Source organism: Scardinius erythrophthalmus (assembly GCF_964197995.2).
Source record: "Scardinius erythrophthalmus genome assembly, chromosome: 17".
Lineage (NCBI taxonomy): Eukaryota > Metazoa > Chordata > Actinopteri > Cypriniformes > Leuciscidae > Scardinius > Scardinius erythrophthalmus.
This window is the reverse complement of record NC_138237.1, coordinates 26,958,672-26,982,154: the sequence shown is the minus strand read 5'-3', so window position 1 is coordinate 26,982,154 and position 23,483 is coordinate 26,958,672. Positions and strand designations below refer to the sequence as shown.

At 38.4% G+C, this 23,483-nt stretch overlaps 1 long non-coding RNA gene across 1 annotated transcript in view; it reads right to left on the bottom strand.

Moving 5' to 3' along the window:
- LOC308705859 overlaps positions 1 to 23,483 on the bottom strand; it is a 49,885-nt gene that overhangs the window by 20,761 nt on the left and 5,641 nt on the right. The window lies entirely within an intron of this gene.

The following is a 23,483-nucleotide window of genomic DNA, read 5'->3' as shown; positions in this document are numbered from 1 at the left end:
TTCAAACTGCTGAAGTTAAAACAATAACTTTAAAAAAACGGTATTACTCAGTCATTTATTCAGTTATATTAAATGTTTAATCAGGAGAAAACCGTATCTCAAAAGCTAACAAGCAGCAGTAGCATTTTCAAGTAACAGCATATCGAAATACATATATAATAATAGTAGATTAGAATAGAATAATAATAATAATAAATGTACCATTCAGAAACGTTTTGTAAGAGCCGTGTTTGCGGAGGTTGCTTGACTCTCTTCATTGCCGCTTTCTGGGTCTGATATTTACATTTGACCGGAGCACATGCAACTTTCGCCCGTAAAGGTAATGGGCGTGAAGTTTCCGGGCAACATGCACTACGCAGTTTAGCCAATTACAACACACCGGCCCAACTAACCAATCTGAGCCCATTGCCTGTTTCCGAGGGAGTGTTTTCATAGAATCAGGAAGTCAACCGGTCGTTCAAATGACAGAGGAGAAAGCGGCTTACAATAAAGGTGAAATTTATGAAAAATAAGACTTAAAAAAAAAAAAAACGAAGACATGTTATATTGCACCCCATAAACACAATAATGCAAAGAAAAAAAGCAGTAAACCACCCCTTTAAATTTTTTACAGCACTGCTTGTAAAGTTTTCTCAAAAAGAAGTTGGCCTATTACTAAAATATTCCTGGTTGTATTGAGAAAGGTGATCAAGGTAAATCAGTTTTACCGTGGTGCAAAGACTGCAGTGTGTGTGTGTGTGTGGGTGCGAGTGAGTGGCATCTGCTCGTGTCGTCGTGGCGACAGAGGCTCAGTTCTCAGGACCATCTGCTAATGCTTCGTGTCTGGCAGGCAGGTCCATACAGGGCTCATCTATTATTGATGCACCTCTCAAAAACATATACACACATACACATGCAGACACACCGTTTCCTCAGTTAGGGAGTGTTTATGAGTACATTTGCCCCGTGCTTCATATGCCATCAAAGCTGAAACTGACATCAGCCATCTTTTCCATCCTATGAATGAGTCGTAAAATAGACCGTTCTGGCTTCTCATCTCTCTTCACATGTAGATGAACCCTGTACGTGTCATCTAAAATCACGCTGACACAAGTAAATCTCCTGTATGCTGGATATTAAAGAAATGTAGTCGCTCAATACAAGATCTGTCAATTACAAAAGAAAATTATTTTGACTCAATTATTTTGGCTATATGTAAAAACAAGCAAAAGAACAGTTATATGCTTACAGCTTGTGTCTATCAGGAAAGGCACTGCACAGAAATACACACAATGCCTGAATAATGTCTTTGACCAAAACAGAGATGATAAAGATTTGCAAGCTATGACAATACTTCTAATCTTTCCATTGCGATAATAATTCACAGTTTTGAATGTGCAGCCACAATAATTTAAGACTATAAACTACTGTTCAAAAGTGTGGGTTCGGTAACATTTTTAAATGTTTTTGATAGAAGTCTCTTGTGCTCACCAAGGCTGCATTTATTATGACCGCCGCTAGCGTAGCTAGCGAAAGCGGTCATATAGGGATTGTCAAAGTTTTTTTTTTTTTTTTTTCGTCACCTACTGAATTTTCCGTCAACGATACCAGGGACACCGAAGCACCGGGGAACATGAAATTTTGTGGGCATGTAGCCCCACTAGACTTTTACGGAAAAATTTAGTTTGGTCCCCGGGGGCCACTCCCCCCCCGAGCTGGGCCCCCCCAAACCCCAAAAATGCAGTTTTTCCTACATAACTACCTGAACCGTGGCACCGAGGATGAAGACATTTTTATGGTATGTTGGTCTTAAGGGCCCACATCAACCTAGCCCATAATCACTCATTTGTGATTTACGCCCCTCCCACAAAAAATGAAAATGCAATATTATTCTACTTTAATCGCCCCTATCTTCAGTTGAGATGTTCAGAACTGCACCATATTTCATGTGTATGATTAACTTGACATCCTCTGGGGGTATCCTCTGCTAAGTTTCGTAGAATTTCATCCATGGGGGGGTATAAAATAAATTCATTTATGTGCACATTTAGTGACTGTACACTCATCGGCCTGTAGATGGTGGTGTTGAGCGAAGGGTTGCTGGTTTAGGATGATACTGTCACACACACTGACATCCACACGCACAGACACACACCCATACACACACATACAAATCCACATGCACAGACACACACACACACAAACACACACGCGCACACACATGTACGCACGCACACATACACGCACAGACACACACACAGACACACACATACACAAACACACACACACACAGACATGCACATACTACTACTTTTTTTAGGTATATACATAAACACGCAATACAGCCAAATTACTCCACGTCATTTATTTTTGTGGAAAGCCAGTGCAGGCCTGAGCGGCAGTCATATTTTGTACCGCCCTGCGGTACATCTAGTTTAATCAAAAATACAGTAAAAAAGCTAATATTGGGTAATATTACAATTTAAAATCACTGTTTTCTATTTGAATACGGTTTAAAGTGTAATGTATTCTTGTGATACAAAGCTGATTTTCCAGCATCATTACTCCAGTCTTCAGTGCAGAGGTGGGTAGTAACAAAGTACATTTACTTATTTTTTGGAAAATGTGTACTTTTTAAGAGTAGATTTAAATGTGGGTACTTGAAGTAAAAGTACAGTTTTTCATTAGAAATGTACTCGAGTTAGTTACGCTGGGCAACGTTTCTCTCGTTTCTTTATTGTAATGCAACACATGTTAAGAAATGCGTAGTTTATTCCAAGCGTGCGGTCTCCTTTTCTGGGGCATGAGCGATGCTCAATTCACAAATTAATCACTCATTTGAGTCGATTCTGTTCAAAGACTTCATCAAAACTGTCTAAATTGGTTCGCAAATCAGTTTGAATTATTTGTTCAGTTCCCTGCACACACTGAATTATCTGAAGCAGTTTCTCACTCTTGAGTCATAACAGGAAATTTAAGAACATCAAGAGCGTTGGATGAAGTGGCCATGGACCTACAGTCAATTAAAAGCAAATCTGCAAAAGCAACCTATTGTTGGCCAGCGATGAAGGTCTTTATTAGTTGAACATCTGCATATGCTGTCTGTGAACGAGTTACATTCGATTTCATTTCATACAGGTAATACATTTTGCAACCAAACAGTTTTGAACATATACCTTAATTTATACATTAAATAAGCTACCATTGTTCACAGAGTGTGAAATGAACATCCGCCATCCCGCTGTAATGTGTGAGTGTTGCGCGATGGCGGCGACCTGTTCATCTTGAAAACGAATGCCTTTTGCTTAGATATAGTTAACCAGTTTACACGTGCCTGCGGAAATATACATATGATTACATTTTGGAGAACAGATGGAAGAAGATCCGTCAATGTGCATTTGATCATTGTTGGTGTTCAGATGTTCAGTGCACATGTAAAGAGTTTTAACTATTTCTTCTCCGTGTCAATAGTTCTCTTTACATGCCTTTGAACACAAAACTCTGCCGATTCACTTTATTTCGACATTGTCTAATAATCCGAATGTAGTTGTATAAGTTATTATTATACAAACCAAAGGACATGCAATGATTTTCGGGCTACAGATGCCAGAAATAATCATCGTCTTTTCTGTGTTTGTTGCAAAGACAGCCTATCGAATTATGATGATAATGATCATTTAAATTAAATGCCTCTTCAAATTAAATATCTAATAATGTTATTGAACGCAATATATATGCCTATATACAGTATAATCCAAAGTAACTCGTAACTAGCTACTTTCCTGTAGTTCAAACAGTAGAGCATTGGTGCTTGCAACGCCAAGGTCATGGGTTTGATTCCCAGGGAAAGCAAGAACTGATAAGAATGTTAATGTGTACCTTGAAATGCAATGCAAGTTGCTTTGGATAAAAGTGTCTGCCAAATCCATGAGTAGTTTTTTCATTGGATACTTTTTTACTCTTACTAAAGTAACTATTAAGATTATTGCTTTTACTTTAAGTAAATATTTCTATAAGTTCTTGTACTTTGAGTACAGTTTGTGGATACTCTACCCACCTCTGCTTCAGTGTCACATGATCCTTCAGAAATTTGCTGATCTAGAAATGTTTCTTATTATTATCATCATCAATGTTGAAAACAGTTGTGCTGCTTAATATTTTTATGGACACTGCGTCTTGGATCAACTGTATGTGGGAACAATATCAGCGTGACTGGTTTCTGAAGCACGTGTGTAAACATGACAACTTTATTGGCCGCAACAGACCATGATGTCACTACCAGTGCGCCCGTGAGAAAATGAGGGTGCATACAATGTACTAGGGATGGGACGGTATGAAAATTTAATATCACGATAATAGTGACCAAAATTATCGCGATTATCAATATTATCACGGTTTTGTTAAAACGAGATGAAAGTGTTCAAAAAGAGTTGATGCTCACACTGAAGACATTTCAACAAGTTTTATATTTGAAAATCAATAAACAACAAATAAAACAAGCAGCTCTATGCACTTTTTAAAGCATTACCTTTCTTATAATGACGGTCGTCAATAGCAACGCATTATAAGACCGCGCACATGCATTGTAACGGCCACCTAGTGTTAAGTAGTGTTCATGACATGAATGTGGATGTGCCTTTAAGATAACTTCTTCTATGGCGTACGTTATTGTATGCATGCTGTTTTTATGTGAGCGCGCACGCACAGTGAGAGTGAGATTGCTCGCGCAAAGAGGAAGATGACCGTTCTACTGCTGACCGTTGTTTTATTATAATGTGTTTACTTTGATTTGTAGCGTGTTTTAGAGTGTTTTCTTTTCCCTTTTAACATTCGCTCTTCGACATACATGTATGTGAAGAGTGTGCTTAACTGAGAGAAAACATCTATAAAAGTCTCGTGGAACTACCAGTTCATTTGCACTGTCATGTAGGCTATTCTTCATCTGGGCAGACTTCAAACTCTCTGACAGACGTTACAACATGCATCACAATGGACGCGCTCTCTCGTTTCATTCAAATACAACTTGCCGTCTTGTGTCTCCGTTTTTAATTGTATTGAAAATTAATAAATCAGAGTTGATTTATTGTTTATAGAGTTTGATAATATTGTTGTGATCATCTTGTCTGAACGATTGTTTTGTAGCCTACGCTGTACATGATTTATAAAAAGGTAAGAAAAGATTAATCTCAATTCATTGTCCCCGTAATTAGCCTATGTGGTAAAAAAAAATATCGGTGTAATAAGTGTATAATGAATATAAATTATTATCCCTTAAATGTCACTCTTAATAGTCTTGTTTGAACTTGTTCGTTCGTCTTTGGCTAAGCCACTTGCTGCGAACTTTTATTTTGCGGAAGCCTCACGTTTATTGATATAAAATAGTTAAACTTAAAACAACATTTCATGCCCAGTTATTTCCCAGACATAGTTTTGGTATTGAGGTCAAAGTTAACTTGCCTTGCGTTCGCTATACAACAGTCGGTGATGGTCACACAAGATGACTCGGCAGATCTGAAGTTATTGCAGCGACTTTTTCTTGTGCATGTTCTGCAGACAGGGTGACTATCCTCGATAGAGTTTCCCTCAGGACTTTTGTTAAAGCCAAAATATGACCACACATCAGAATTGGTTCTTTTAAAAGGCTGAAAATTCTCCCGAGCACGGTCACTGCCTTCCGCAATTCCTTCTTGAATAAAAAAAATAACATTGCGCCTGCGGCTGCGTCAGACTGTTGCTGGCTGAACAGGATCTAAAATCGCGATAATCAAACACGGTTTTAATGATAATTAAATTTTAAACGATATTACTAACCGTCAGTACATTTTATCGTGGTTTATCGTAAAACCGGTAATCGTCCCATCCCTACAATGTACGTCATCAGTTTCTTTGTGTTAGCCACATGCATCCCAAGAGCAGAGCCCTAAGGTTTAGCCATTTCAGCTTCACTTGCATGACACAGCTCATCAGGAATACTGGCCCAGGGAGAACACTTTAAACTGTGACATCGGCCTACCACTACCTTTAGGGGGAGCATAGATATATCACATATAGAATAATTATCCACCATCCTCGTAACATAGAACTCAATCCCCTATGGAGCCAATACATAGACAGTAGAGGTAATATGCACGTGATTTTGAGTGGTAAAACAAGCTGCTGCATCAGCAGATATATCTGCACAATGATGACATAGACAGGAGACATGAAGGGGTAGGAAAAAAAACATCCCCCAAAACAGCAGATCTATTGCCAAGACATATGTACTGATTTTTTTTTATTTTTTTAATGGGACTGCATGTTTTACTATCTTGGCATCTTGGCAACCTTGCTGACCAGCTTAACGACTTAAGGCTATGTGTGCCTTGGCTACCTTGCCGACCGGCTTAACACTAGAAATGTATGCTGTGTGTTCTCGTGAACAATATCGATGCAAGCTGAACCCAGCAACCACCTGAGCAAGTATCATCAAAAAGTCATTTGATAATGATTACAAAACCTTTATACTCTTATTTGATAAATGAAAGCCATTAGGAGTGATAATGAATGACAGGAGCGTGCTCTGACGCTGCATCAACATGTTAAAAATAGTAAATGAAAACATTACCCCTGAACAGATTACAGATCCTTCGTTAATAATTTGTTACACAGAACTTTATTAAATATTAATCAAAAATGATTCACACCTTCACAAAATTCAAACATTCAGTGTAAGAGTAAAAAAAAAAAGCCATATCCTAACATTATTTATAGTAAGTTTATTTGATTCACATCTTATTTAGAGTTTTGACCTCGACAACCCAACTGCATTTACCGCAAACAGTCTAAACTAAAAGATTGTTTTGGTAATTGTTCTACACATTGTCATAAAGATAACCTGAAAATACAGTAGTTTATTAAGGTTAAATCTTGCTAACAACTCTTACTAAAAAAATGGGGTAAGCACACTTACATTCTCATTTTAAGAGGTGTTAAATATGGTTTGATTTGTTTACATTAGTTAATGTATTAGGCTAACTAACATGAACCACGAGCAATACATTTGTTACTGTATTTATTAATCTTTGTTAATCTTAGTTGAACAAACAATGAACAGCTGTATTTTTATTTTCACACTGTATGTCTGTATGTTCCTTCACACAGTGCATTAGGCTAACTAATGTTAACAAATACAACTTTTGATTTAAATAATGTAGGCTACTAGTAAATGGTGAAATTAACATTAATAAAAATTAATAAATGCTGTAGAAGTGCAGTTTATTAATAGTTAATGTTAACTAATGTAGTTAACTAGAGTTTAATAAATGGAACCTTATTGTAAATTGTTACTGATTTGTTCTACACCGATTCAGTGTTGGACAGATCAGTTGTTTTAACCATCCATTAAATGGAATCGGTTCAAAGGAGTCATTAGTTCGCGAATCGGACGTGTCATTAGCGGACTTGTATGCTTTATGTTATCCCGGCAGTTAGGACATCGCACAAGATTTGTCAACACAGAAAACATTTCATCATTGGATAGGTTTTGTTTTGTTTATTGAAAGTGTTTTTTTATGTCAGCTGAATGGGCGGAACGCTTTTCAGAGAAGATAAGGCAACGTAAAAAAGTTGCCCCCTGACGACAGCTGTTTCACTACATTGGAATTTAAGATGACATGACTTTTAAATAACTTTTTGTTTTTCAACCTGTTTTTTAAGAACACCTTCAACCTTTATAAAATTACTCTAAAGATTATTTCGTTTTTATATGTTGTCGAATAGGGTTTTATGACTCTAAAAGAAATGAATATAGCATGAGGCAATAAGCCGATCTCGCATGGAGTGAGTGACGTGACACTGGTTGAGGACCAGCATCTCAGAACTGATTTGACACTCATTTAATGCATGTGAAAAAACTAAATATAGCCTATATGTATTGATTAAAGCATTCATCGGCATTAGGGGCAGTTCACACAGAACGTCAGCCATTCCACTCTGCTACTTTTCCATTGTTTTTCAGTGTGAACGCACTACTCGTGTTTAACAGTTGTGCTCGCGTCTCGCGCATGACACAGCTTTCTCAAAACGCAGCACTCAAGTTAAAATAAGTTCAACTAAAACGCGCCTCGAGACCTTGCGGTTTCCCCCCGTTCCACTGCCCGCGTTTGGCGTCTTGCGTTTTCGCTTTAAAAGATTATGCTTTCTGTGTGAACCGGCACTCCTGAGTGAGTATCATAAGGTAATATGCAGATTTGTGTGCTGTGCTTTTTAAAATGTATCATGAGTTCTGAGCGTTCTCACAACTCTGTACTCATTCATTTGTATGTTCATCTTTTTGTTTGGGCTAATATTGTTTAATATTAGGATTTTGTTTAAAAAAAACCTCTACCATAGCACCGCCCCGCAATATCAAGCCCCAGCCCCAGCACCCCCCTGATAAAATATGTTCCCGCGGCTATGCCCAGCGGTAATTCAGGAAAAAAAATTCCGAATGCTCCATGTGAAACTTCGTCCTTCCGATCTTTTACCATCGTGTCAATTCTCAATGGATTTTGATTAATATGCGCGAGGGAGCGAGAGAGAGCAAGACAGTTTGAAGACGCACGCGCGTGACCAGGCCTCTCTCTCTGCTGGTTCTTTCAGTAATATGCGCCTTATCGCAAGCGCAAGCGCGAGACAAAAATTCGCTTGTGAGAGAGACACGTGAGTGACAGAGAGACGGAGGGAGAGCAGGGAAAGGAAATACAGCTGAATGAATACGCTGCGTGTTTTAAATAGCGTAAAGAATTTTTTTTATAATGAAACGCAATATGTGGCGGCCAGTGGTGATTCTGTGGCGCACCGCCACGAATTAGTCTATGTGTGGGAAACACTGTGTATATATCAACAAATGTTTTGCAATGATCACTCAAATGTGGTGATCAAACACTTGTGTGACAAATATATGAAATGGAGGCAAGGTGAATGATAGAAGGAGAATGATACATTTGAGCTGTAACCAAACTAGTTTGCATTGCATGTTCTATTCTATATTATATTCTAAACTGTTGCATAATCTTTACTAATGACTTTGTCTTTTTATTTAGTCACGTTATATAAAAAATAACTTCTATCAATAAATATATCAAAAGTGTCACTGGCAAAACCTTGTTATCTTCTATTATTAGTCTTAATTCCTCTAGTCTCTGTCAGTGGAGGAAGTACTCTTACTAAAGTAAGTAATAATACCATAATGAAAACATGTTTGATTACACATGTACAGTATTTTTACTTAAATACTATTTTAAATAAGTAAGTAAGTAGTCAGCAAAATGTACTAAACGTGAAACTACTCATTAAGCAAAATGGCCCTATACAATAATATAGTGTTATAATAATATAAATTCTTGGAATAATGATGTTGTAACGTAGTGATATAGGCAGAATGGGCTAACACTGTGTCTACACCGGACGCGACCGTTGTTGCTCGCGTTGCAACAGCTAAAAGCTGTATACCCTGGACGCGGCAAAGCGTCTGTTACTAATCATGTGTCCTTCATGTCAGTACGTCATAAAAATAATGAGGCATGATTAGTTTACTGTCGGAGATTTGTCGCTCGGGTCGCGCCGCATCCAGTGTAGACAACATCACAGATTATAATGGGTTCAACTGTCTTTTGTTGCATTGCGCCGCTCGTGTCCGGTGTCTTGTTCAGGCAGCAGCAGACAAGCAGTCAAGCGGTGTCTTAAAGGTAAGTTGCTAACTAGTTACCAGTGCAGTGGTGGCATGAGTGTTGAATAACGCTACGTTTCACCTGGTGAGACGCAATGCTATAAAGTAAATAAACAACGTCCCCGTCTTTTACTCTCACAACGAGCTGTGGTGGATTTTTAATAGATAAAATAGTAAACTGTATATTAAACCAACCATGTTTCTAACATCTAACCTTACTTCTCTTTTTAGTCCTAACATGATAACACTTTGAAACACAATGTACTAAAACGTTCTGTCCTGTGTTTTTGAATGTTGGATGTTGTGTTGCCATACCCCTTTTACTTTGGTTGTGTGAGTGTAAAAATAATAAATATGGGAATTGAAACTAGACAGATGACTAAATTTGAACCTTGTGATTATCAATGAAGTAATCATTAAAACAAAGTTTGCTTTACCTGGTAACAGAAATCAAATTGTGGGGAAATTATGTAATGCAGCATGACATTTTTGCCATACCTCCTTATTCTATAAAAACGGTTGTATTCTTTTAGCTGGTGGGATTCTCAATGGAATTTGTCTGAGATCCTCCAGCCTTGCTTCTTCTTGAGGAAAATTGTCTGAGAACTGCTCGAGAGATCCTCCGGCCGTGATTAAAGCATTTAAAGGACATTTGCTGAGGTCTGTTTGTCGATTATTCCTGCGCAGGAAGTAAGCTAGTTACGGGAACAGGTATTAGCACCCAGCCGACGTCGATGTGTAGACGCGCTAGGGTATAGGATTAGACTCAGCAGCCATCGATGTGTAGACACGCTAAAGCAGGGGTGGGCAAACTACGGCCCGCGGGCCACATACGGCCCGTTAGGCTGTTTAATCCGGCCCGTCGATTATTTAAAAAATTGTCTTAAGATCGCATTCATTTAGCCTTTTTCTTGCAATACTTTGCGTTGCATATATTTGACAATCGGAATATCAGATATTTCATGCCATAGCTAACAAATGTAAAAAAGGAAAAAATGACAAAAGCAGATCATCATTCATTCAGCGCTGTTGTGGCTGCGGTGTGTCACGTAACAAGCAATGACGCGTCACCATGGAAACCAAAGTACACGTTCTATAAATAACAGTCGCATTGAAGCACTCACGCTGAGGATTCAGCCGAAATATTTTAAATTACGTGTAAAATTAATAATGAGTGGATCAAAGAAAAGAAAAGTGGACAGTGAATGCCGAGTTTTTAATAAGGAGTGGACAGCTAAATATATTTTTTCACCGAAGTCCGATCAAAGGCAGTATGTCTTATTTGCCAAGAAACCATTGCAGTTTTCAAAGAATACAACATCAGCCGCCACTTTTCCACCAAGCATGCTAACTATGTTAGCAACCAGTCAGAGCAAGAAAGGAAGGCTACTGCTCAGAGGTTAGCAGCCAATTTACAGGCTCAGCAAAACATTTTTCTTCGACATGCTACTATTCAGGAGTCAAGTACCAAGGCAAGTTATTTGCTGGCATTCAAATTAGCAAAGGCCAGCAAGCCTTTCTCCGAAGGGGAGTTTTTGACAGAATGCATGGTAGAGACTGCGAGTCTCTTGTGTCCAGAGAGCAAAAACAAATTTGAACAAATTAGTTTATCACACAGAACAGTGACCCGCCGTATACAACTAATTGACGAAGATTTGACCAGCGACTTGAACAAAAAAGCCGAGTCATTTAAGTTCTATTCGTTAGCACTGGACGAAAGTAACGACAAAAGACACAGCGCAGCTCTTAATTTTTATCAGAGGGATTGATGATAATTTTGAGATCACGGAGGAGTTTTTGGCCATGGAGTCCATAAAGGGGACAACACGAGGAGTGGACTTGTATGACAGCTTGACTGGTGTCATCGTGAGACTGAAGTTACCATGGAGTAAACTTGTGAATGTCACCACAGATGGATCGCCAAATTTAACAGGAAAAAACGTCGGGCTGCTGAAAAGAATCCAGGATAAGGTGAAAGAGGAAAACCCTGAGTTGGATATAATTTTCCTGTACTGCATAATCCATCAGGAAGTTCTGTGCAAGTCTGTATTGCAGCTTGATCATGTAGTGAAGGTAGTCGTAAAGCTCATTAACTTCATTCGAGCAAGAGGACTTAACCACCATCAATTCATTCAATTCCTTGAAGAAACTGATGCTGATCACCAGGACTTACTGTACCACTCTAATGTCCGTTGGTTAAGTTTGGGGAAAGCATGTCAGCGAGTGTGGGAGCTCAAAGGGGAGATAAGCTCATTTTTGGAGTTAATGGGGAAGGCTGACGATTTTCCTGAGCTGAGCGACACCGACTGGCTTTGTGATTTTGCGTTCGCTGTTGACATATTGGCACACATGAATGTGCTGAACGAGAAGCTACAAGGGAAAGATCAATTTGTGCATGACATGCATACAAATGTGAAAGCCTTCAAAACCAAACTGACTTTATTCTAAAGGCAAATTTCAAACAACACATTCACTCATTTCCCCACACTAGCTAAGCTGAAAGAGGCCTCTCAACATGCAATGAAATACAACAAATCACTGGATGTCCTGCACGGAGAATTTTGCCGTCGATTCTCTGATTTTGAAAAAATTGAGAAGTCACTTCAGCTGGTGTCATGTCCCCTGTCACTGGACTCTGAAACAGCGGCGCAGGAGTTGCAATTGGAATTGATAGATCTGCAGTGTGACTCCGTCTTAAAGGAGAGGTTCGACTTCTTGAACGTGGATAAGTTTTATGCTTCACTCAACGAAACCAAGTTTCCAAACATCCGGCAGTTGGCACAGAAGATGCTGGTGTTGTTTGGCTCTACTTACGTGTGTGAGCAGACGTTCAGCGTGATGAACATCAACAAAGCACGCCACAGATCCCAGTTAACTGATGATCACCTGAGATCGGTCCTGAGAATTGCCACAACTAAACTGACACCAAACTTCGATGCGCTGGCAAAAAAGGGTGATCAACAACACTGTTCTCATTGAAACTGAATAAGGTAGGTAGGTAGTCTAATCTTTACCTTTTAGGTATTGAGTTTCATATGTAATTTATATTAGTTCATCATAACTTAACTAATATCCCAACAAACACAGGACGTTGCACATGATTGAATAATTGACATTTCAGCACTCCATGAACAGACAGCGACTTAAGCGCATAGGCTTGTTGCACGTTAATGTTTTTTCCTTTTTTGGAAACTCACAGAGAAAAAAAATGTTTTGTAACCGCTTGCACACCTGATTAGTTTTTTTCCTTTGATTTGTCTGCTATTTAGTTTCTTTGCTCCTCTGGATTTGTGGATGTATCCTGACTGATTCCGTATACCGACCTTTATCGCCCGGCTTTCGACTACGCTCCCGTCTGCCATGTGAACCCGGTTTTGTTCATTAAATGTTCTGATCTGCCTTTGCTTTTTATGTTTTATTTTATTATACTTAAAATAAATGTGTATATTCGTTTATTTTGTTTTTTTTCCACAAATGTATGACTTTTGGAAGTGCAAATTGATTGCCACATATGCAGTTTTAATAAAGTTGAATTAACGTAACCGTCTGTCATTTTTTCTGTCAGTGTACACTTGCAGGTGTTTTGTTTCTAATTTACTGTTAGGCCCATTAAATAATAAGGATAAACAATATTTAAAAAGTATAGGCTATAATTATCTAACATCTGACTAATTAAAAATTAACCTCAAAACATAACATGCTAAATGGGGGATATCTAGCATAAAAACGATATTACTAACGGTAATATCTAGTCAGAATGTCGTCTCTCAGTTGTTGAATTTCGCGCAGACGTTGCCACAACGTAAATGTGTTTGCTCAGCCCGATCTCATGAAAGTGCGAATACCACGAATTGTATTTGTAGTGCTTATGATGCGCAGTTTTCGCGTGCATATCATACGCACTTTATGGCGTGTAATAGGCACGCACTCCGCACCCCTAATCCTAACCAAGGGGTTAACAGTGTGTAGCATATGCACGCAAAAAAACATTTTTGCCGTATAAATGGCACGGGAAATAAAATTCGTGGTATAGATATGCACTTTCATGAGATCTGCTACTCTGTCAAATTTTAAAACCCAGTGTGGCCCTTGAGCCAAAAAGTTTGCCCACCCCTGCGCTAGAGTATAGAATTAGACTCAGCCAACGTCGATGTGTAGACGCGCTAGAGTATAGGATTAGCACCCAGCCGACGTCGATGTGTAGACGCGCTAGAGAAGGGCTGGGCGATATATCGCATGACATTGTTAGGCGCATCTCGTCAGTAAAGCCGGTTCCTTGATTAGTAGTAAATCGCCATCACCTGCTTAGCTTGTCAGTGAACTACGGCTCTGTGTTTTAAATGCCGCTCCATCTGAAAGCAGGTGATGGCGATTTACTACTAATCAAGGAACCGGCTTTACTGACGAGATGCACCTAACAATGTCATGCGATATATCGCCCAGCCCTACGCTAGAGTATAAATATTATAGGCCCAGGTAGACTTGGGTCAGATGAGATAGGACTCAGTTAGGTTTAGGGAAAAATCTACGACAGAGCTTATCATACTTGTTTTCCTACATTAGCTGGCTAGCCATGTTTCATACCTTGTCAGTGGAGTGGAAGCTAATGTGTGCACATCTTACACCGTGTCTGAAGAGACCTCCTTTTACTGAAGTGAAAGGAGTGGCTGGTGTCACCACAGTGACATGGGTCGCCAGTAGCAAACAAAGGAGCGCTCTCTGCTGGACAAACTACATAGTTACACAATTTACAAGCATTTTATCCACGTTATGTTCTGTAAAAAAAAAAAAAAAAAAAAAAACATATCGGTGGCATATCTGCGCCATATACACCGATACCGATATATCTGCGACAGGCTCATATCGGCCGATAAAATCGGCAGACCAATAAATCAGTCGGGCTCTAGTAAGTAAGTATTACGGTAACAATTTTTTTTTAGTTGATCATAAAGGAGTTGATAATTTTTTTTATTATAACGACATTCCACAAAGTCCCTTGCTATAACTTAACATGCATTAAACTCAATTTCTTTAACTCGCCCATCAGATGTGAAGGTTCTCTAGAAGCATGACTTGTGTATTCCACAAGGAGGAAGATAACTTGGACACATGTATCATCTGAACAGTAGAATATGAAAGGTTGCTCACATACATATGTGTATGTGTGGTGGTTTGTGGGAGACAGACTGCTTAATGTGTAAGAATGAGAGATTTCAGAACCAAAGATGAGAGGAATCGATCCCTGCACCATCAGCTGAATAAATGTGTGTGTGTTTGTGTTTGTGTGTGTGTGTGTGTGAATAAGTGTGCAGTGGCTCGTCAGGCTAATCCAGATAAAGCAGTGAAGGGTGAGTAAACAGCAGCGGGGGAGGACTGGCACTGTAATTAGCGGGTGGCATATGCCAAAGCTGTCAGAAAGCGTTTGAGCGCAGTGTTAACGTGTGCGTCGCTGCCGTCTGTCCCTGCAGAGGAAGAGGACACAGAGACACCGCCACACCCAAACCACACACCTACTGATGGCCACAGACCACAGATACATGGGATACTAGGGTACTAGAAGAAAGGATACAACACTCCATGCTATTCATGTACAAAATCGAAATGTCTGTTAAGCAAGCATTATAGTTACGGAATATAAAAAAACAAATGCAAAATAATAAAATACACAATTGATAAGCTAATAGCAATGAATTAAAGAATTATTAAACTGAAATGTCGTATAGGCTAAGCCTAGTGGTAGAGTTTATTTCGCATGAAACTTGGCTCAAAGATTTGAGGCAACATGTGACCCCTAGACTGACGTTTCTGGGTTAATCAAAGGCTGCATCTATGATGTAACCCAGACAGCAACAGTGTCGGACCAGATTCGGCCCACATCTGGTACGTGTTGAATCCACGTGTACCAGATGTGGGCTGGATCTGGGCCGACACTATGTTGTTGTCTGGGAAAACAATTCAGAATTTTCAAATCAACAGCAGAAATGCATATGATATTGGATTTTTAGCATTCAATTTGGGATAGTTTTAAATGTGGTTCTAATATATGTATCTGGCCTACAACTACGAGGATAATTCATTTCCGATTCTCCTCTTAATTTAGTATTTATCAATACTGTTATGCAGCAGAGAGGTAATAGGAGAGGTTAAGTTAGCCCTGGTCTGAAAGTATCTCTTAGCACCAGGTAAGACAAGTCCTAAAAATCAAAATGGACAATTATTGTTTTTTTTTATAGAATATTGCAGAATTGCAGTACATATAATGACATATTTTTTGGCACGAAGGCGGGACAACCTGTCACTCACATCATGAGATCACAACAATAGCAAACCACAACCATCCAACAATCCGAGCAATTCCCGATAAACAAAAAAAATCAAGTCCTGCCCTACATTTTTTCTCATTCAAAAAGCCGTTTTACTCAGATTTACGTCACAATAGGGAAGAAAAGACTATTGCAGCCTCTGTTTCATGACGTCCTTAAGATTCATGGAAGGCAGACAATTGAGCCAGTATTAAGTGATGCAATTAATTGGACTCTTATGATGTTTTAATTGAAATCATACAATGGTTCTTAAAACAAGGATGTGCAAAATGATAATGTAATTTTTACTGATGTTCATGTTAAGCACTCCTTTAAAAGCTCACTAATGACACTGCATAATTCATTGGATATTAATAAAAGCAGTTGGTATATCTTGCTAACATTCTTAAGTGAATGAAAGCAAGCTGGACAAAAGTAAGCGGAATAGCTAAGATTAGGCCTTGAAATGTTAATGCAGCCCAAGAGGTGGTGAAGTCCACCCAGGCTCATTGGGAAAAAGTGCCTCTACCTACATTTTTGAAAAACTTAAAAAAAACTTAACTATACACAATTCACTGGAGTTTACAGCTGACACGAGCACTAGAGACAGTAAGACGGCAACCACTTTTATTCCTTTTCACACTAATTGTGATTTATTTTTGTGTGGTTCCTTGTACAATACTATGTTATGACCTCAAAATGCTTTTACCATAGTGTGTGATTTGTAAAGTAATATTTTGTGAGTTTTGCATCATATAACCAGCTCCATTTGTACGCTTTTCTGATGTAGTAAACTTGCTTGGAGCTCACCATTCATGTACCAGGTATTGCACTCGTGGTGCGGAGCGCTCAGGTATAAGTCCCGTGAAACATGAGTCACAAAGAGCTCAAAGACTTGTAGAAGCAAGCTAAACTGAATATATCTATCTCAAAGTTGTTTTTGTTATCACTGTCGGCTAGGTTTAGGGTAGAGTTTAATGTAGGTGGGCCCGCAGACAGCAACAGTGTCGACCCAGATCCGTACCAGATGTGGCCCGGATCTGGGCCGACACTATGTTGCTAGAAGATTATTTTCAAAAGCAATAGAACATTCAGCTTGGAGCGACACTCACCGGGCATTTCATTTACAAACAATGTAACAACGTAACAAAGATAAAAAAATTGCCAGATTCTAGTTCATCTGATAAAACTAAACACCCTTTTTGCACAACTCACTGGACATTTCACTTTGAAAGTGTCGCAAAATGTGCAAGAAGCAACTTAATTTTTTGCCACGGGCACATTTTTCCAATGAGCCTGGGTTGGGTGGATTCATCAGGCCAAACGAGAGAGATTTCTATTTGGGAATATGAATGAGACAGAATGTGTCAATCAATCATTGTGATGACAAGATAAGAAATAAATGTGCAACAATGATCAATGTAAATTTGTGATTATTAGAGGACCCCAGTTTACACAGATCAGACAAGGAAGAACCACTCAAGTGCACTTGACATAACCTTAGTGATCAGTGTTCAATAGATCTGCCTGATTACACAGGGGAAACGAGCCAGTCAAAGAGAACAGTTGCTGTACGGAAACAATTACAACTTTAACTCAGCTCAAAAAACTGGAGGACTGTAACAGAGCAACATACTGTAGATGAAGATAACAAACAAACAACATTAACGTTGTCCTTTTAAGCCAAAAGTCAGTCTTCGGAAATGTACGACAGCTTTCCGTTGCAAATTACCTCCTTTTTTTGCAGTATGTCTTGTGTTTTTCCTTACCACATTCCACCATTTATACACCAATTTATTTAGTTTGTGTTTCCTGCCATCAGCCTAATTATGGAAAAGGCATTACTACGCGGTAGCTTTCTCACGACATGGATAAACATAAAATCCGGGCCTGTGAGGGAGAAGGAAGTGCTTTTATTCACTACAAAAAAACACTTCCTCCCCCAAGGCAAAAGAAATGATCTCATAAGCAGCCATTCCAGGCATAGATATATAAATATAATACATATAAATATAAACATTTAGTGACTGAGCGCACCAAGAACAGCAAGAGAGAAAAGTACACGCCAACCCCAGTTTAGTTAATATGTCACAACGACTCCGCTGAGGTGAAAGAGGGGGCAAACCAGGAGCAAAAAAAGCCTACATTAATCAGTATCTTGTTTTCAATACATTTAAACATGATAAATTTACCAGCTACAGCTAGTACATTCACACTGGAGGGAAAATCAGCTTTTGTTTTCATAAAAACTTTATTTTTAGACCAACTCAAACTGCAAGTTACAGATATGGGGCCAGATCAGTTGACAATAACAATGAAATTTTGCTTTGTTCCATTGACAAATTACTTTTCTTAAAAGACTTCACAAACAAGTGCTTGTCATATCAAAGGGCTACTTGCTATTGGTAGTTACTGGCAGGTGAAATAGGGGGGGGGGGGGGGGCGGGACAGTCTTATTCTAAAGAGCATCTGATTGGACAATAATCCATGCAGAACAGAATGAGTCATTCATTTTTCATTTTTGGGCTGTTTTCCTGCACAACAATTTAAAATGTCTATAGCTAAAAAGAATTGTGAAACTTGTTTCAAATTGAATTAAATATTTAAGTAATAGTATTTTCTTGTTAAGCATGCATATTTACAATGTTGATTTTATTGTAGACTGTAGGAATAGTACAAAAGCAGATGTCCTAAAAACTAACTCAACTAAATGTGATTGGCTTTAACAATAAATCTTACTTGATGTATCATTGTATTTCTTATTTTATTTTAACACACACACACACACACACACACACACACGCACGCACATAACACCACTGTGCCAGACAACGTTAACACAAAATAAACCATGACTTCATCATGACGTCAGAGGAAGGACAGGACACTACGTTCACAGTTCTGCGTTCAGTTCAACAAGGGTTGCTGGTGAACATATGCATGTTTATGACTACTAGGTTTGTTTCTTATCTCTCATTCTCTCAGCGCAAATAGTGATCGAACAAACGGCAACATCACAACTACGCGATTTACAGAGGGACATTTTTTGATGAACTTTAGATGGAGATTAGCTGTAAGATCTTATGTTGTTTTTGTTAGTTGACTTTTTTCTTTATCATCAGACTAATTAAGATTTAGTGAGGTGCAGTGGAGATTAATAACCTAGAACAGGCCAGTAAAAACCCTTTCTGTGCTTTCGAGACAGTCAGCAGCACTGGCCCTTTGAAGTGCCTCTTTTTTTCCACACCGTTTTAACAAGACTCGGTAGGAAACTGTGCAGAGTTTAACTTTTTTCCTTTTTCTTTGAAGTAAGGTAGAAGTGAGCTCTGTCTGCTTGGCCGTAGAGGGGCTTCTGGGTAGAAGAGGATGTGTGCCACTGTTTACACTTCCTGAATACTCACTCGCTGTAAACAAAAGTAACAATAATGACCAAAACAATCACAAACCGTCACCATGGAAAGCACAACAGAAGACTTAATGACCCCAATGCAACAGTGCACATCGCAGCATGCGGAAAGTACCGGCACGTAAACACCGCAGATCCTTACATCAATCTAACTCGACTCATCATGCTTCTAAGTGAATAAGTTAATAGCACCCCCACAAAAAAAGCAATCTCTCGCACACCATGAAGAAAGTTAAGGAAGGAATGTGACAGCAACAAATGAGTGCAGACGTTAATTTTGCTCCCAAACCCTTTAACATCAGCAAAGGTCATTCATTAATAATGGGGCAGCGCTGGAGCTTTGGGGGCACATGCCTGTCCCGGCACCAGCGACGCATTAGACCACGGCTCAGCGCCCTGCTCCTTTGTCATTGCCGCTAATTATCCAACGTGCCTGTGTGCCGTCTGCGCAACCTTTGCGTTCAGAAGCACTCATTTATAGTGATACACAACCACTGTGATGTCACAGATGCTAACAGTCACACAATCAATTCTCATGATAAACTGCATAAAAACGGTTTATGTATGCAAACTGACTTTGCATTTGGGGTCACGTCTTTAAAGGAGGTTCACAGAAATGGAATGGAACAACTAAACTGCCATCAATTTTTTAATGAAATAGTAATTTGCTTTAAATTTCAAGTCTGAGCGAAAACATTTAATTGCTCAAAACAGTTGGGCTGTGACATGTGTATAATGCATACATTAACCATGTTTTAATCATTTAATCATTCAATTCAGTCATATTCGACTCTTGTCTAAATACCCTAGAAAAATAGTGGACATTCATTAATAAAATATAAATGTGTGTCTTTAGCTACATGTCATAAACAACTAAGGCGAGTAATCCCAACATAGTTGACGCAAGTGAATACATTCATTCACTTTTTATTAATGAATATAGTTATTAATAAAAATAAATAAATAAAAAACAGTAATTTAAGGGACATAATGGCAAATTTTACCTCAGAAAATTCATGGAAAGATTGAGTTTAAATACATTTTCTTTGAAATAAGAAAATATTTCATTTTATTAATGTTCGCAAACATTCTGTCAACTATGTTACCAACCAAACACCCTTTGAAAAGTAAAAAATGGTTCATCCCAAAACCATGTGACCAGCATTAAGTGATGTCATTTTGTTCTGTGGAGGATATTTAGTCAAGAACAGCAGAAATTCAAGAAAATAACTTTTGGTTGGCCAGATAAGGCCTACCATTGAAATTATGAGGCAAACCGGTGAACCTGGTGAAAGGTGTCACCTGTCAACTAAGTTAGCCTGTAGAGCCAACTCTTGAATAAAATAGAGAACAGAGTCACACAGTAGGGTCATAACAACTGTTGATAATGAATTATTTGCCATAGATTAGTTTTTAATCATAATGTAACCCTATATGTGTCAGACGAGACAAAGTGTTTGTGTGAACGTGCATGAGTGTGATTCAAGATGAGGAAGGATTAAGAGATATTTCAATAATTTTACTGAATGAACTATGTATTGTTTATTTGCATGTTGAAACATACATAAAAATGACTTGGCTGCCATTGTAACAATGAGTCCAGTCAACTGTTACTTGCGTCAACTACAGTATGTTACTTTCATTGTCAACTGTTGTTTATATGACATGTAGCTATTATTCATATGATGTGCAGCTAAAGACATGCATTTATATTTTATTAATGAATGTTGCTAAATTCATTTCATATTAGGGCCAATTATTGTATTGCATTTATGCTGCCTGCCACCAAAAAGACTGCAAAAATGTATTTAAAAAAAAAAAGTCTGGTAACACCTTTTGCAATAACTGTTCCAAATTCATTATTGAAATCATCTCATCAATTTGGCACATCAACATTTTCATAATAACTTACTTCTTTAAAAGTAGTAGTTCTTTGAAATGGAACCAGAATCATTAAAATTTCTTTACGATTCCTATCCATAAAAATGATTTGATAATATGATCTGAATGTGTTGCATGCAGTAAAAGGCTGTGACACAAACTACAGCTCAAAACTTGAAAAAGGGACTTGATACATACTCTGCCCTTATGAAATATTAACCTCTGGCTCTTCCAAATAAAGAGTTTTATATCTCCTTGTTTATTTTTCCATTCACTTTCTCCTTTCACTCTCAAAATCATTTGTAATACCCAGTCTCTCTACTCCAGTCCATTACAGTAAATTGGTGAACCTGGCAATCGTAAAGGCGAAAGTGGCCATGAGATCTGTTAAAAAATTCACCAGCCAGCACGACAAAAGTGTCTGTTCAGCAAAGAGTTGGGGACAGGATAAAAGCCGTATAAACACGTGTCAGAGCAGCACTCAGAGGAGGGGCCGACTGAATCCAAACGCCAATCATGAATTTGCTTTAAATAACTTATTTACACAGTGACAGAAAAGAGATGGCAAAGTGACCTGCAACCATAGTGATATTGTAAGGGGGGTGGGGGAACATATGAGAGAAATATGAAACATTTTTGCAAAAACATAGAAACATTTTTGCAAAAAGTGAAAAAGTAGGCCAAGTAAGAACTAGCCCCTCTATCTGTATTACTATAACGCTAAGTGTGTGTGCTGTGAATAATTGACAACTTTTAACATCTCAAATCATATTCAAATGAGTCATTTTCTGTCAATTTTATTTTTATATAAAACTTAAAGACCATAATAAACGTAGCAGCCATTAATCTAAGGGAGAAAACATGACAAATAAGATTAACTTGTGCATTTTTTACAGCTACTTCTGTATTTGATAGGCAATAATTGATCATAATAATTTTCAGGTGGCCTTCAGGTGACATGAAATACCCACAAGTCTATGCATTTGTGTAATTATACTTAAAAAAAAAAAAATTGTATTGCTAATGAGTTTGAGGTATGGTTGGGTTTAGGAGTAAGCGTAGGGTTAGGACTATATAGGGGTTAGAGTAATTTGGGTTACAGTTAGGGGCAAAGTTTACAGTGTAACAATAAATGTTAATTAAATGCAAATACTTTAAGGGGCCGTTAACACAACACGTTTGAGTTTTGGCTGTTCAAATACACGACAGCAGCGTTGTAGGGGCCTGAAAATGCAATGTGTTTTGACACACTGTAAACATTTTTTAATTGTTTTAATTAAAAGAATGTATTAAAATGTTAAGTTCAGTCAACTCAAATATCCAAGTTGCCTAAACTTAAAATTAAGGCAGCAGGAATACAAACTTTTTTAAGCTGAAACAATTATATTATTTGCAGTGCAACGTTGTCGTCTATACATGAAAAATGCGATTACGTTTTTAGTACATCGTTGGTACAATTGGTACATAATTTTCTGATTCAGTTATAAGTATTGATTTGTTTTTATATATGGTTAGAAAGGAAATATGTCCTCGTACTGGTCGAAACAACCCTTAAAACCTGTTAAGCAATTAAGTTTAAAAACAAATTTCAATGTAGGACACCTGGATATGAAATGTATTTGTTTCTGCAGCTTACAGTATTCCACCTTCCTCCTGTGCCATGCAGAGACGGACTGCAGCGATGTCAGGGCAGAAATGGATTGTTTGACCGATGGGTATGTACAGCGATTCTGAGAGCTTTCATTTGGCCCCCACTGGCTATCGTCTGGTTCAGGAGTGCATCTCTTGCTGTTTTTTTTTTTTTCCTCTTTCCCGCATTCATTTGGTGAGGCTCCAGCAAACGCAGAGGTGTTTCAATATCACAGGCATAAGGCAGATTTGGAGCGTGTAAGCACAATGTGCCGTGAATCGAATTACGCTGGTGCTGTGCTACACGTTCTGTGGTCAGATTAGCATGGTGTTTGCAGAAGCCAGTGGATGTCACAAAGACTGTCTGTTATTACAGTGAAAGCAAATCAGCAAAGTGTCATTAAAAGCAATCCCATGAGCACCTAATGGGGGGAAAAGATACATCCGTAGTTTCTGGAGCACGAATGCAATTTAACAGCATGTCAAGGTGACCAAGCGCGCACTCGGTAGGGATTTTATTGCAGTATTAGAGTGTTGTAAGTGAGGCAACTTAGATAAAAGAGGAACACTAAACAAAGATGTGCGGCAATGTCAAGCG